Raw genomic sequence first — 11,374 nt, 5'->3', positions numbered from 1 at the left:
GCCGCATAGAGGTCGCGGCTTGAGCCTCGTTCACGGGTACCGCGAGGTCTTCCTCAGGCTTTGAGTTCGCCTGCGCAGAAGAAGTCGCCGATGGTTTGGTGGTGAGGGCCGCCTCAATGGCCACTCGAAAACATTCTGCGGCGCCTTGGAAGTCAGCGCGCACAGTTATGATCCCTTGCGGCCCTGGCATCTTCAATATCATGTATGTATAATGCGGAATGGCCATGAATTTTGCCAATCCAGGCCTCCCGATGATGGCGTTGTACCCGCAGTCGAAGTTCGCCACTTTGAATCTTAGGAACTCGGTTCTGTAGTTCTCCGGAGTTCCGAAGGTGACCGGCATGTAGATGTGGCCCAACGGGTATTCTCCTTCAGTTGGCACGATGCCGAAGAAAGGAGTGTCTGACTCGTGGAGCTCTTTGAGGTGAACTCCCAAGCCTTGGAGTGTCCGAGGGAAGGTGACGTTGATGCTGCTCCCCCCGTCCACTAATACCTTCTTTACCCTGCTCTCTCGGATCACCGGATCGACGAGGAGCGGGTATTTGCCTGGGTGGTCGAAGTTGAGCCACTGGTCTGCTCGGGTGAAGGTGATCGGGTGCTCCGACCATCGGTATGGGGCGGGTGGACCGGTAGCCGCCACCAGTATCTGACGATCGTTGAGCTTTTGTTGTCTCTTGTTCTCCTGCGATCCGTGTCCGCCGAAGATGACATTGACCTCTCTGTCGACGCGCGGGAAGGCTCCACCTCCTCCCTCCTCCTACTGCTGGGGTTGTCGCGGTTCTCCTGGTCCTCCTCACGGTGGAGGAGGAGGTAGAGGTTGGAAGGATCGGCCGTGCCCGACGGAGTGCTTGAAGTCTCTGCAGGTCCGAAGGGTGTGGCGCATGTCCTTGTGGTACGGGCACTGGGCGTCGAGGATGTCGTCCAGCGTGCGTTCGCCTCCACAAGGTCCTCCTCGGGCGCGAGAGGCAGGTGGTCCGGCGGCGTGGACTTCTTCGCGAGGTCTCTTCTCCCAACGCTTGTTGGGCTGCTGGTTCGTGTCGCGTCGTGGTGCCGCTGGTGCTGGCTTCGCTCCTTCGATGAGGTCCTGAGCTCGCTCGTCGGCGGTGATGTAGAGGTCGGCTTCCCGGAACAGTTGCTCGGAGGTAGTCGGCGCCTTCTGTAATATGGTTCGGACGAAGGTCGAGTCATTGGATCCCCTGTAGAAGTCCTCGATCACTGCCGCCTCCGCGACCTCGGGGATACGATTTCGCATGGTCTGGAACCTTTTGAGGTATGACCAAAGAGTTTTGTCCCCTCGGTGCTTGATGGATTTGAGGTCCCATGGTTGCGCTGGTTTATCGGAGAGAGACTGAAAGTTGGCGGTGAAGCGCCGACTGAAGTCGCTCCAGTCGTCAATGCAGTGTCGGGGTAGGTGTCGCAGCCATTGCAGCACGTCTTGCCCGAGGACGATAGGTAAGTACGCGGTCATTACGTCCTCGGTTGCCCCAGCAGCTCGGGCAGCGGTGGTGTAGACGGCCAGCCAGCCTCCCGGATCCTGCTTAGGTTCGTATTTGTCGACGTTGGATACCTTGAAGTTAGGGGGCCATTGAATGGCCCTGAGGCGCGGAGTAAGTGCCGATACTCCACATGTGTCCTCCTGTCGTCGATGATGTTGTCTGTCCCGGGGAGGGGAGTGGTCGTCGTGGTGCCTCGACCGTCCCCGGGTGGTGCCACCAGTTGAAGCTGTGGCCGACTCGGTCCTGGTAGCCTGACTCCATGCTGGGATGCCATGGTCCCGGTCAAACTCTTCCTGGCGACGGGTCTCGTTCTCGTGTCGTCGTTCACGCGAAGCATTGATGGAGCTCCACGCGTCCCGGTGACTGTTGATGGCGTGTCGTAGATCGTTCGGCGGGTGGGCGAGGGGTAGAAGGTGATTGGCTGCTTGAGTGAACAGCCGCCGATAGCCCTCGGCGTCGGGAGTCCGAGGGAGGCCATCAGCTATCCGAGCCAACACCCCTCCGACTTCACTCGACATGTTCATGGCTCGGGCAAAGTCGGGGTTCAGGTTGCGCCCGAAGAGTGGATTTTCCCGACGTTTCCTTGTCTCCTGCTCGGCCTGTTCTTGAGCCCGTCGACGATCGCGTCATCGGGAATTCCTTCGTTCCCTGAAGACACATTCCTCCGGAGTTTCTCCTATCTCCGAGACCTTGTCTCGCGATACAGGTTGCTCCGGGTCCCGCTCTACGGCCTCATGATGTCGCCGGATATTTCAGCGTCGGTTCCTTCGTCGGCGGGATTCCCGCTGAGGAGGTTCCTCTCCGGGTGCAGTCGGCTCGTCGTCGGAGATGGGGGGCGACTCCACTCTCCCGATGAAGAGGACATCGGTGTAGAATGGAGTAGCTGTCACGACGATCTTCTTTCTGTTCTCCTTTGAGGGTGGAGGCACAAAAAGATCAGCTTGATGATCCTTTGCTTCCTTTTTCCTTGTGATCCGTGTCCATTCTCTCGTCGGAGAGGTGGACAACGGAGTTCTCCGGGCTAAAGGACCCTCGGCTCCTAGCTTGCTGGAGGTAATCTTTTTTAGGAGCGCTGGAGGTTGCGCTTTTTTCTGCCTTGTCCTGATTTTCTCGGAGATTTATGAGGAAGGCTTTCTCTCTGGCGGATCCGCGAGGCGATGCAGAGTTCCCTCCTCATCCGCTACAGATGAGATAGTACCGAAGCAGAATATGGATCCGGGGCGGAGGATGATCTTGTGCTGGAAGGTGACGGCCATCGAGCTAGCTTGGATCGATGACACACCCCCTACCTGGCGCGCCAGCTGTCGGTGTTTCGGGTCCGACCGCGCACCCAGGGTTACCCCTCAAGGTGCTTTTAGGAGTAGGACGGTGTTACCGACTGTAGCTCGATGGTTCGTGTTGGGCGCACGAGAAATAGTAGACAATGATGTACAGGTTCGAGCCGCTTTGAGATGCGTAACACCCTACGTCCTGGCGGGAGTGCTTTATGCGATGGGTTACAAGGGAGTTCTCTAGTGCTGGAAAACGTAGAGAACAGGGTGGATGGCTAGGTAATGAATGATGTCGATCGTCTTGAAGGGGTGCCCCCTAGGCCTTATATACTCGATCGTGGGGCATTACATGTGGATATGATAACAACATGTGCCAAAGTAATAGCGAACTAACTGAGTCTATCTTCCTATAGTTCAGCCGACTCATCCTCGCTCAGTTCCGATGTACGAGGCCCCTGTGCGGGAAGGTCGGGTCACTGTTGCGATTACTGCTCGAATTTGTTGGGCCGTCTGAGCCTGCGCCAACCCGGCCTTGTGCTAATCCGTTCCACTGGTTGTTCCTCCCAGGCCCACGAGGGGATGACCTTACGAATTATGGGGCCCTTGGGCCTTTCGTGAGGTCTTTTATCCTTCTAGTGGACCCGGGGGATATCTGTCCCCCACACTAACTCTATACTAAGTGTTTGACGACTCCTTCAACATGGGGTACATAATCGTTTGTCTTTTGATACATCTTTTTTAGCCCTCATGTCGATTTCCATTGGCCAGGTTGTTTTCACCTGTTGTAGCCCAAATTCCTGTATTTGTGACTTAACTTACCGTATAGTTGCAAAATACAAGTTAGTCACAACAATCTTTATTTTCATTAATCATCAAAACCAACAAGGGGCCTAGATGCTTTCACAAAGCAATTTACAATTATATCATGGTGAAAATTTTGCTATATATAAGTTTGATCCTAAAGCAATTATAAAAGAATTTACTGAAATGGTCATTGAAGATGAGCAACCATTTGCATGTGCTGAAAATACATGCTTTATAAAGTTCATGTCAATTGCTTGCCCACGTTGGAATGTGCCATCTAGAATAACCCTACCTAGAGATACCATGTCTATATGCTTTGAAGAGAAAGAAAATATCAAAAACATTTTAAGAAACAATGTGAAAGGGTTTTCTTAAAACTGATTCTTGGACTTCTAAACAACAATATAGTTATATGGCAGTCATAGCACATTTTATTGATTTTGATTGGAAATTGCACAAGAAGGTTATTAGATTTTTCCTAGTGAAGGATCATAAAGGTGATGGTATTGGGAAAACAATTATGAGATATTTGGCTAAATGAGGGATTAATAAAGTCAAGACAATTACAGTTGATAATGCTAGCTCCAATGGAAAGGCTGATAAAAGTAAATCCGTCACCAAGCCAAGTTTAGATGCTATTTTTCATGATTAGTGTGATGTACTTTGATCCGTTGTGGTATTTGTTGCTTCTAATTTGAGTATTTGTGTGGCACCAAACTTAATTTGCTTGAATTATGTGTAATTGTTTGTACTTGTACATTGAGCCATTGTGGCATATGTTGCTTGAATTATGAGTTTAGATAATTTGTTGTTGTTATGTGCAATGAATCTGCTATTATGGTGTCACAAAATACTATTGTTATGAATATGCTATTATGGTGGTGTTGTTATATACAAAATCTTGTATTGTGTTATGCAAAGTTCAAGGATGTATGCAGCACTAGCATAGGTAAGCTCCATTCCATGAGCTAAGTCATTTCCTTGTGAAAGTCGCCTAGAGGGGGGTGAATAGGCAAATCTAAAATTTATAAAGTTTAAGCACAACTACAAGTCGGGGTTAGCGTTAAAATTAAAGTTGGGTCCGAAAGAGAGGGCGAAACAAATCACAAGTGAATAAGAAAGGATGACACAGTGATTTGTTTTACCAAGGTTCGGTTCTTGCAAACCTACTCCCCGTTGAGGTGGTCACAAAAACCGGGTCTCTTTCAACCCTTTCCCTCTCTCAAACGGTCACCTAGACCGAGTGAGCTTCTCTTCTCAATCAAATGGGACACTAAGTCCCCACAAGGACCACCACACAATTGGTGTCTCTTGCTTTGATTACAATTGAGTTGGAAACAAGAATAGAGGAAGAAGAAAAGCAATCCAAGCGCAAGAGCTCAAAAGAACACAAATGTCTCTCTCTAGTCACTAATTTGTTTGGAGTGATTCCAGACTTGGGAGAGGATTTGATCTCTTTATTTGTGTCTTGGAATGAAGTCTAGAGCTCTTGTATTAGGTTTGATGGCTGAAACCTTGGATGCATTGAAGTGTGGTGGTTGGGGGATATTTATAGCCCCAACCACCAAGTTGACAGTTGGTGAAGGCTTCTGTCGTATGGCGCACCAGACAGTCCGATGCGCCACCGGACACTGTCCGATGCGCCAGCCACGTCACCAGACCGTTGGGTTCCGACCGTTGGAGCTTCTGACAGCGGGGCCACCGGACAGTCCGGTGGTGCACCGGACAGGTCCTGTTCACTGTCCGGTGCACCTTCTGGCGCCTCCTCTGACTCTGCGTGCGCAGTCGACACTGTTTACTTTTTATTGTACCGTTGCAGACGACCGTTGGCACGAGTAGCCGTTGCTCCGCTTGGTGCACCGGACAGTCCGGTGCTACACTGGACAGTCCGGTGAATTATAGCGGAGGAGCTCCCTGAATTCCCGAAGCTGAGCAGTTCAGAGTGATTCTCTCTGGTGCACCGGGCACTGTCCAGTGGCACACCGGACAGTCCGGTGCGCCAGACCAGGGCAGCCTTCCGTTGTCTTTTGCTCTTTTTATTTGAACCCTTTCTTGGTCTTTTTATTGGTTTGTTGTGAACCTTTGGCACCTGTAGAACTTATAATCTAGAGCAAACTAGTTAGTCCAATTATTTGTGTTGGGCAATTCAACCACCAAAATCAATTAGAAAAATGTGTAAGCATGTTTCCCTTTCAATCTCCCCCTTTTTGGTGATTGATGCCAACACAAACCAAAGCAAATATATAAGTGCGGAATTGAACTAGTTTGCATAATGTAAGTGCAAAGGTTACTTGGAATTAAACCAATATACATTTTATAAGATATGCATGGATGCTTTCTTCATATTTAACATTTTGGACCACGCTTGCACCATGTTGGGGGCCTTCGGCTTCCGAAGGTCCTCAAAAACATAATTTGACAATGTTTTCCAAGTATGCGAGCAGATATCTTTGGAATCAGGTTGCGGGTATACAAGAGCATGGTCAAGACGAAGCTTGACTGAAATGGAAGACGATCATGACGAAGGATGAAACGGTCACGAAGCTATGTGCAGAAAAGCTTCGGCATGATAGCAGAAAAGGGGAACAGACTTAAAGATGAAAAGCCAAATTAGACCTCGGAGAATTACTATAGAGTTATTGATAAAAGCAAAGGGCATTAATGTAATTTTATATGGGCTGCGTCCCGTGCCTATAAATAGATGAACAGTACTCCTGTACTGTTCACGCTGACTTGGCATTAGCATCACGCTTGTACCCTTACTTTCCTTCAAGCCGAAGGTACATTTGTAATTTGTTGTTGTTTATATAAGTAAAATAAATAGAAATAAACTAATAGTAATGTTCAAAGTAATCATGTTATTCTCCATGTTTTATGCATACATCTCTTTTATCTCTTATTATGTTTATGAAGGTGTTACCTTCATAACCTTCGTCCAGAATCCATTATATCCAAAAGGAAATAATGCTTCGAAGGACGAAGGGCTTTGATATTTAACATTTTATGTTGCCTTGTTCTTAATTCATAGCATTTGAGAACAAGTCCCCAACACACCACTTGTTTTGTTATTGCAAATTCTTTTGGAAAAATCTTTTCAAAGTCTTTTTGCAAATAGTCAAAGGTAAATGAATAAGATTTTGAGAAGCATTTTCAAGATTTGAAATTTTCTCCCCCTGTTTCAAATGTTTTTCCTTTGACTAAACAAAACTCCCCCTCAATCAAATTCTCCTCTTAGTGTTCAAGAGGGTTTTAGAGATTAATTTTAAGAGAGGTTATACCAATTTGAAATTGAATAAAAAAATAAGATACCAATTTGAAACACTTCTTTAAATACAAGTTGAAAGACTAAATTTTTAAAAATTGGTGGGGGTGCGGTCCTGGTGGTGCGGTCCTTTTGCTTTGGCTAATACTTTCTCCCCCTTTGGCATGAATCGCCAAAAACGGATACTTGTGAGTGAAATATAAGCCCTTTTACTTTCTCTCCCCTTTGGCAAATAATATATGAGCGAAGATTATACCAAATTGGAGAGTGGTGCGGAGTGACGGCGAAGGATGAATAAATCGATGGAGTGGAGTGGAAGCCTTGTCTTCGCCGAAGACTCCATTTCCCATTCAATCTATGACTTATTATTAAATACACTTGAAAACCATATTAGTCATAGCACATGAAAGAGAGATGATCAAAGGTATAGAAATGAGCTATGTGTGCAAAATATCAATCAAATTTCCTAGAATCAAGAATATTTAGCTCATGTCTAAGTTTGGTAAAGGTTTTCTCATCTAGTGGCTTGGTAAAGATATCGGCTAATTGTTCTTTGGTGTTAATATAAGCAATCTCGACATCTCCCCGTTGTTGGTGATCCCTCAAAAAGTGATACCGAATGGCTATGTGTTTAGTGCGACTGTGCTCAACGCGATTATCCGCCATGCGGATTGCACTCTCATTATCACATAGAAGAGGAACTTTGGTCAATTTGTAACCATAGTCCCTAAGGGTTTGCCTCATCTAAAGTAATTGCACGCAACAATGGCCTGCGGCAATATACTCGGTTTTGGCGGTAGAAAGAGCTACAAAATTTTGTTTCTTAGAAGCCCAAGACACCAGAGATCTTCCCAAGAACTGGCAAGTCCCTGATGTGCTCTTTCTATCAATCTTACACCCTGCCCAATCAGCATCTGAATATCCAATTAAATCAAAAGTGGATCCCCTGGGGTACCAAAGGCCAAACTTAGGAGTATAAACTAAATATCTCAAGAATCGTTTTACGGCCCTAAGGTGAACTTCCTTAGGATCAGCTTGGAATCTTGCACACATGCATACAGAAAGCATAATATCCGGTCGAGATGCACATAAATAGAGTAAAGAACCTATCATTGACCGGTATACCTTTTGATCTACGGATTTACCTCCCGTGTCGAGGTCGAGATGCCCATTAGTTCCCATGGGTGTCTTGATGGGCTTGGCATCCTTCATCCCAAACTTGGTGAGTATGTCTTGAATGTACTTCGTTTGGCTAATGAAGGTGCCCTATTGGAGTTGCTTCACTTGAAATCCTAAGAAATACTTCAACTCCCCCATCATAGACATCTCGAATTTTTGAATCATGATCCTACTAAATTCTTCACAAGTAGATTTGTTAGTAGACCCAAATATGATATCATCAACATAAATTTGGCATACAAACAAATCATTTGCAATTGTTTTAGTAAAGAGTGTAGGATCGGCTTTTCTGACTTTGAAGCCATTAGCGATAAGAAAATCTCGTAGACATTCATACCATGCTCTTAGGGCTTGCTTGAGCCCATAAAGCGCCTTAGAGAGTTTATAGACATGGTTAGGGTACTCACTATATTCAAAGTCGGGAGGTTGCTCAACATAGACCTCCTCCTTGATTGGTCCATTGAGGAAGGCACTCTTCACGTCCATTTGATAAAGCTTGAAGCCATGGTAAGTAGCATAGGCAAGTAATATACGAATTGACTCAAGCCTAGCTACGGGTGCATAGGTTTCACCGAAATCCAAACCTTCGACTTGTGAATATCCCTTGGCCACAAGTCGGGCTTTGTTCCTTGTCACCACACCATGCTCATCTTGTTTGTTGCGGAAGACCCACTTGGTTCCTACAACATTTTGGTTATGACGTGGAACTAAATGCCATACCTCATTCCTTGTGAAGTTGTTGAGCTCCTCTTGCATCGCCAACACCCAATCCGAATTCCTTAATGCATCTTCTACCCTGTATGGCTCAATAGAAGACACAAAGGAGTAATGTTCACAAAAAATGAGCAACACGAGATCGAGTGATTACCCCCTTTTGAATAAAGCCAAGGATGGTGTTCATGGGGTGATCTCGTTGTATTGTTTGGTGGACTCTTGGGTGTGGCGGTCTTGGATCCTCATCATCTTCCTTGTCTTGATCATGGACATCTCCCCCTTGATCATTGTCCCCTTCTTGAGGTGGCTCGTCCTCTTGATCTTCATTTTCATCCTCTTGAGCTTGATCCTCATCTTGAGTTGGTGGGGATGCTTGCATGGAGAAAGATGATTGATCTTGTGCTTGTGGAGGCTCTTCGGATTCCTTAGGACACACATCCCCAATGGACATGTTCCTTAGCGCGACGCATGGAGCCTCTTCATCATCTAGCTCATCAAGATCAACTTGCTCTACTTGAGAGCCGTTAGTCTCATCAAACACAATGTCACAAGAAACTTCAACTAGTCCAGTGGACTTGTTAAATACTCTATATGCCCTCGTGTTTGAATCATAACCAAGTAAAAAGCCTTCTACAGCCTTAGGAGCAAATTTAGATTTTCTACCTCTTTTAACAAGAATAAAACATTTGCTACCAAAGACTCTAAAATATGAAACATTGGGATTTTTACCGGTTAGGAGTTCGTATGATATCTTCTTGAGGATTCGGTGAAGGTAGAGGCGGTTGATGGCGTAGCAAGCGATGTTGATTGCTTCCGCCCAAAACCGGTTAGAAGTCTTGTACTCATCAAGCATGGTCCTCGCCATGTCAAGTAGAGTTCTATTCTTCCTCTCCACTACACCATTTTGTTGTGGCGTGTAGGGAGAAGAGAAATCATGCTTGATGCCCTCGTCCTCAAGAAAGCCTTCGATTTGTGAGTTCTTGAACTCTGTTCCATTGTCGCTTCTAATCTTTTTGATCCTTAAGCTGAACTCATTTTGAGCCTGTCTCAAGAATCCCTTTAAAGTCTCTTGGGTTTGAGATTTTTCCTGCAAAAATAACACACAAGTGAAGCGAGAATAATCATCCACAATAACAAGATAATACTTACTCCCGTCGATGCTTATGTAAGCTATCGGGCCGAATAGGTCCATGTGGAGTAGCTCAAGTGGCCTGTCGGTCGTCATGATGTTCTTGTGTGGATGATGAACACCAACTTGCTTTCCTGCTTGACATGCGCTACAAACCGTGTCTTTCTCAAAATGAACATTGGTTAGTCCCAAAATGTGCTCTCCCTTTAGAAGCTTATGAAGATTCTTCATCCCAACATGGGCTAGTCGGCGGTGCCAGAGCCAACCCATGCTAGCCTTAGCAATTAAGCAAGTGTCGAGTTTAGCTCTATTAAAATCAACTAAGTATAGCTGATCCTCTAACACTCCCTTAAATGCTACTGAATCATCACTTCTTCTAAAGACAGTAACACCTAAATCTGTAAAAAGATAGTTGTAGCCCATTTTGCATAATTGAGAAACAGAAAGCAAATTGTAATCTAAAGAATCTACAAGAAAAACATTGGAAATAGAATGGTCAGGTGATATAGCAATTTTACCAAGTCCTTTGACCAAACCTTGATTTCCATCCCCGAATGTGATAGCTCTTTGGGGATCATCGTTTTTCTCGTAGGAGGAGAACATCCTTTTCTCCCCAACCATGTGGTTTGTGCACCCGCTATCAATTATCCAACTTGAGCCCCCGGATGCATAAACCTACAAAACAAGTTTAGGCCTTGTTCTTAGGTACCCAAACGGTCTTGGGTCCTTTCACATTAGAAACAAGCACCTTGGGTACCCAAACACAAGTCTTGGAGCCCTTGTGTTTGCCCCAACATATTTGGCAACTACTTTGCCTGATTTGTTAGTAAGCACATAGGATGCATCAAAAGTCTTAAATGAGACATTAGGTTCATTTGATGTGGTAGGAGTTTTCCTTTTAGGCAATTTGACATGGGTTGATTGCCTAGAGCTAGAAGCCTCATTTTTATACATAAAAGCATGGTGTGAAACATTATGAGGTTTCCTAGCATGAATTGTCCTAATCTTATGCTCAGGATAACCAGCAGGATATAAAATGTAACCCTCATTATCCTGAGCCATAGGAGCCTTGCCCTTTACAAAGTTAGACAATCTTTTGGGGGCATTAAGCTTGACATTGTCTCCCTGTTGGAAGCCAATGCCATCCTTAATGCCAGGGCGTCTCCCATTATAGAGCATGCTTCTAGTAAATTTAAATTTTTCATTCTCTATCTCATGCTCATTAATTTTAGCAGTTAGTTGAGCTATGTGATCATTTTGTTCTTTAATTAAAGTTAGGTGATCATGAATAGCATCAACATTAATATCTTTACATCTAGTACAAATAGAAACATGATCAACACTAGATGTAGAAGGTTTGCAAACATTTAGTTCATCAATCTTAGCATGTAAAATAGCATTCTCATCTCTAAGATTGGAAATAGAAGTATTGCAATCATTTAAATCTTTAGCCTTTGAAATCAAACTAGCATTTTCAATTTTAAGGCTAGAAATTGATTCATTCAATTTATCAATCTTA

The sequence above is a fragment of the Zea mays genome, chromosome 5, assembly GCF_902167145.1.
Source record: "Zea mays cultivar B73 chromosome 5, Zm-B73-REFERENCE-NAM-5.0, whole genome shotgun sequence".
Lineage (NCBI taxonomy): Eukaryota > Viridiplantae > Streptophyta > Magnoliopsida > Poales > Poaceae > Zea > Zea mays.
Note: the sequence above shows the minus strand (reverse complement) of the source record.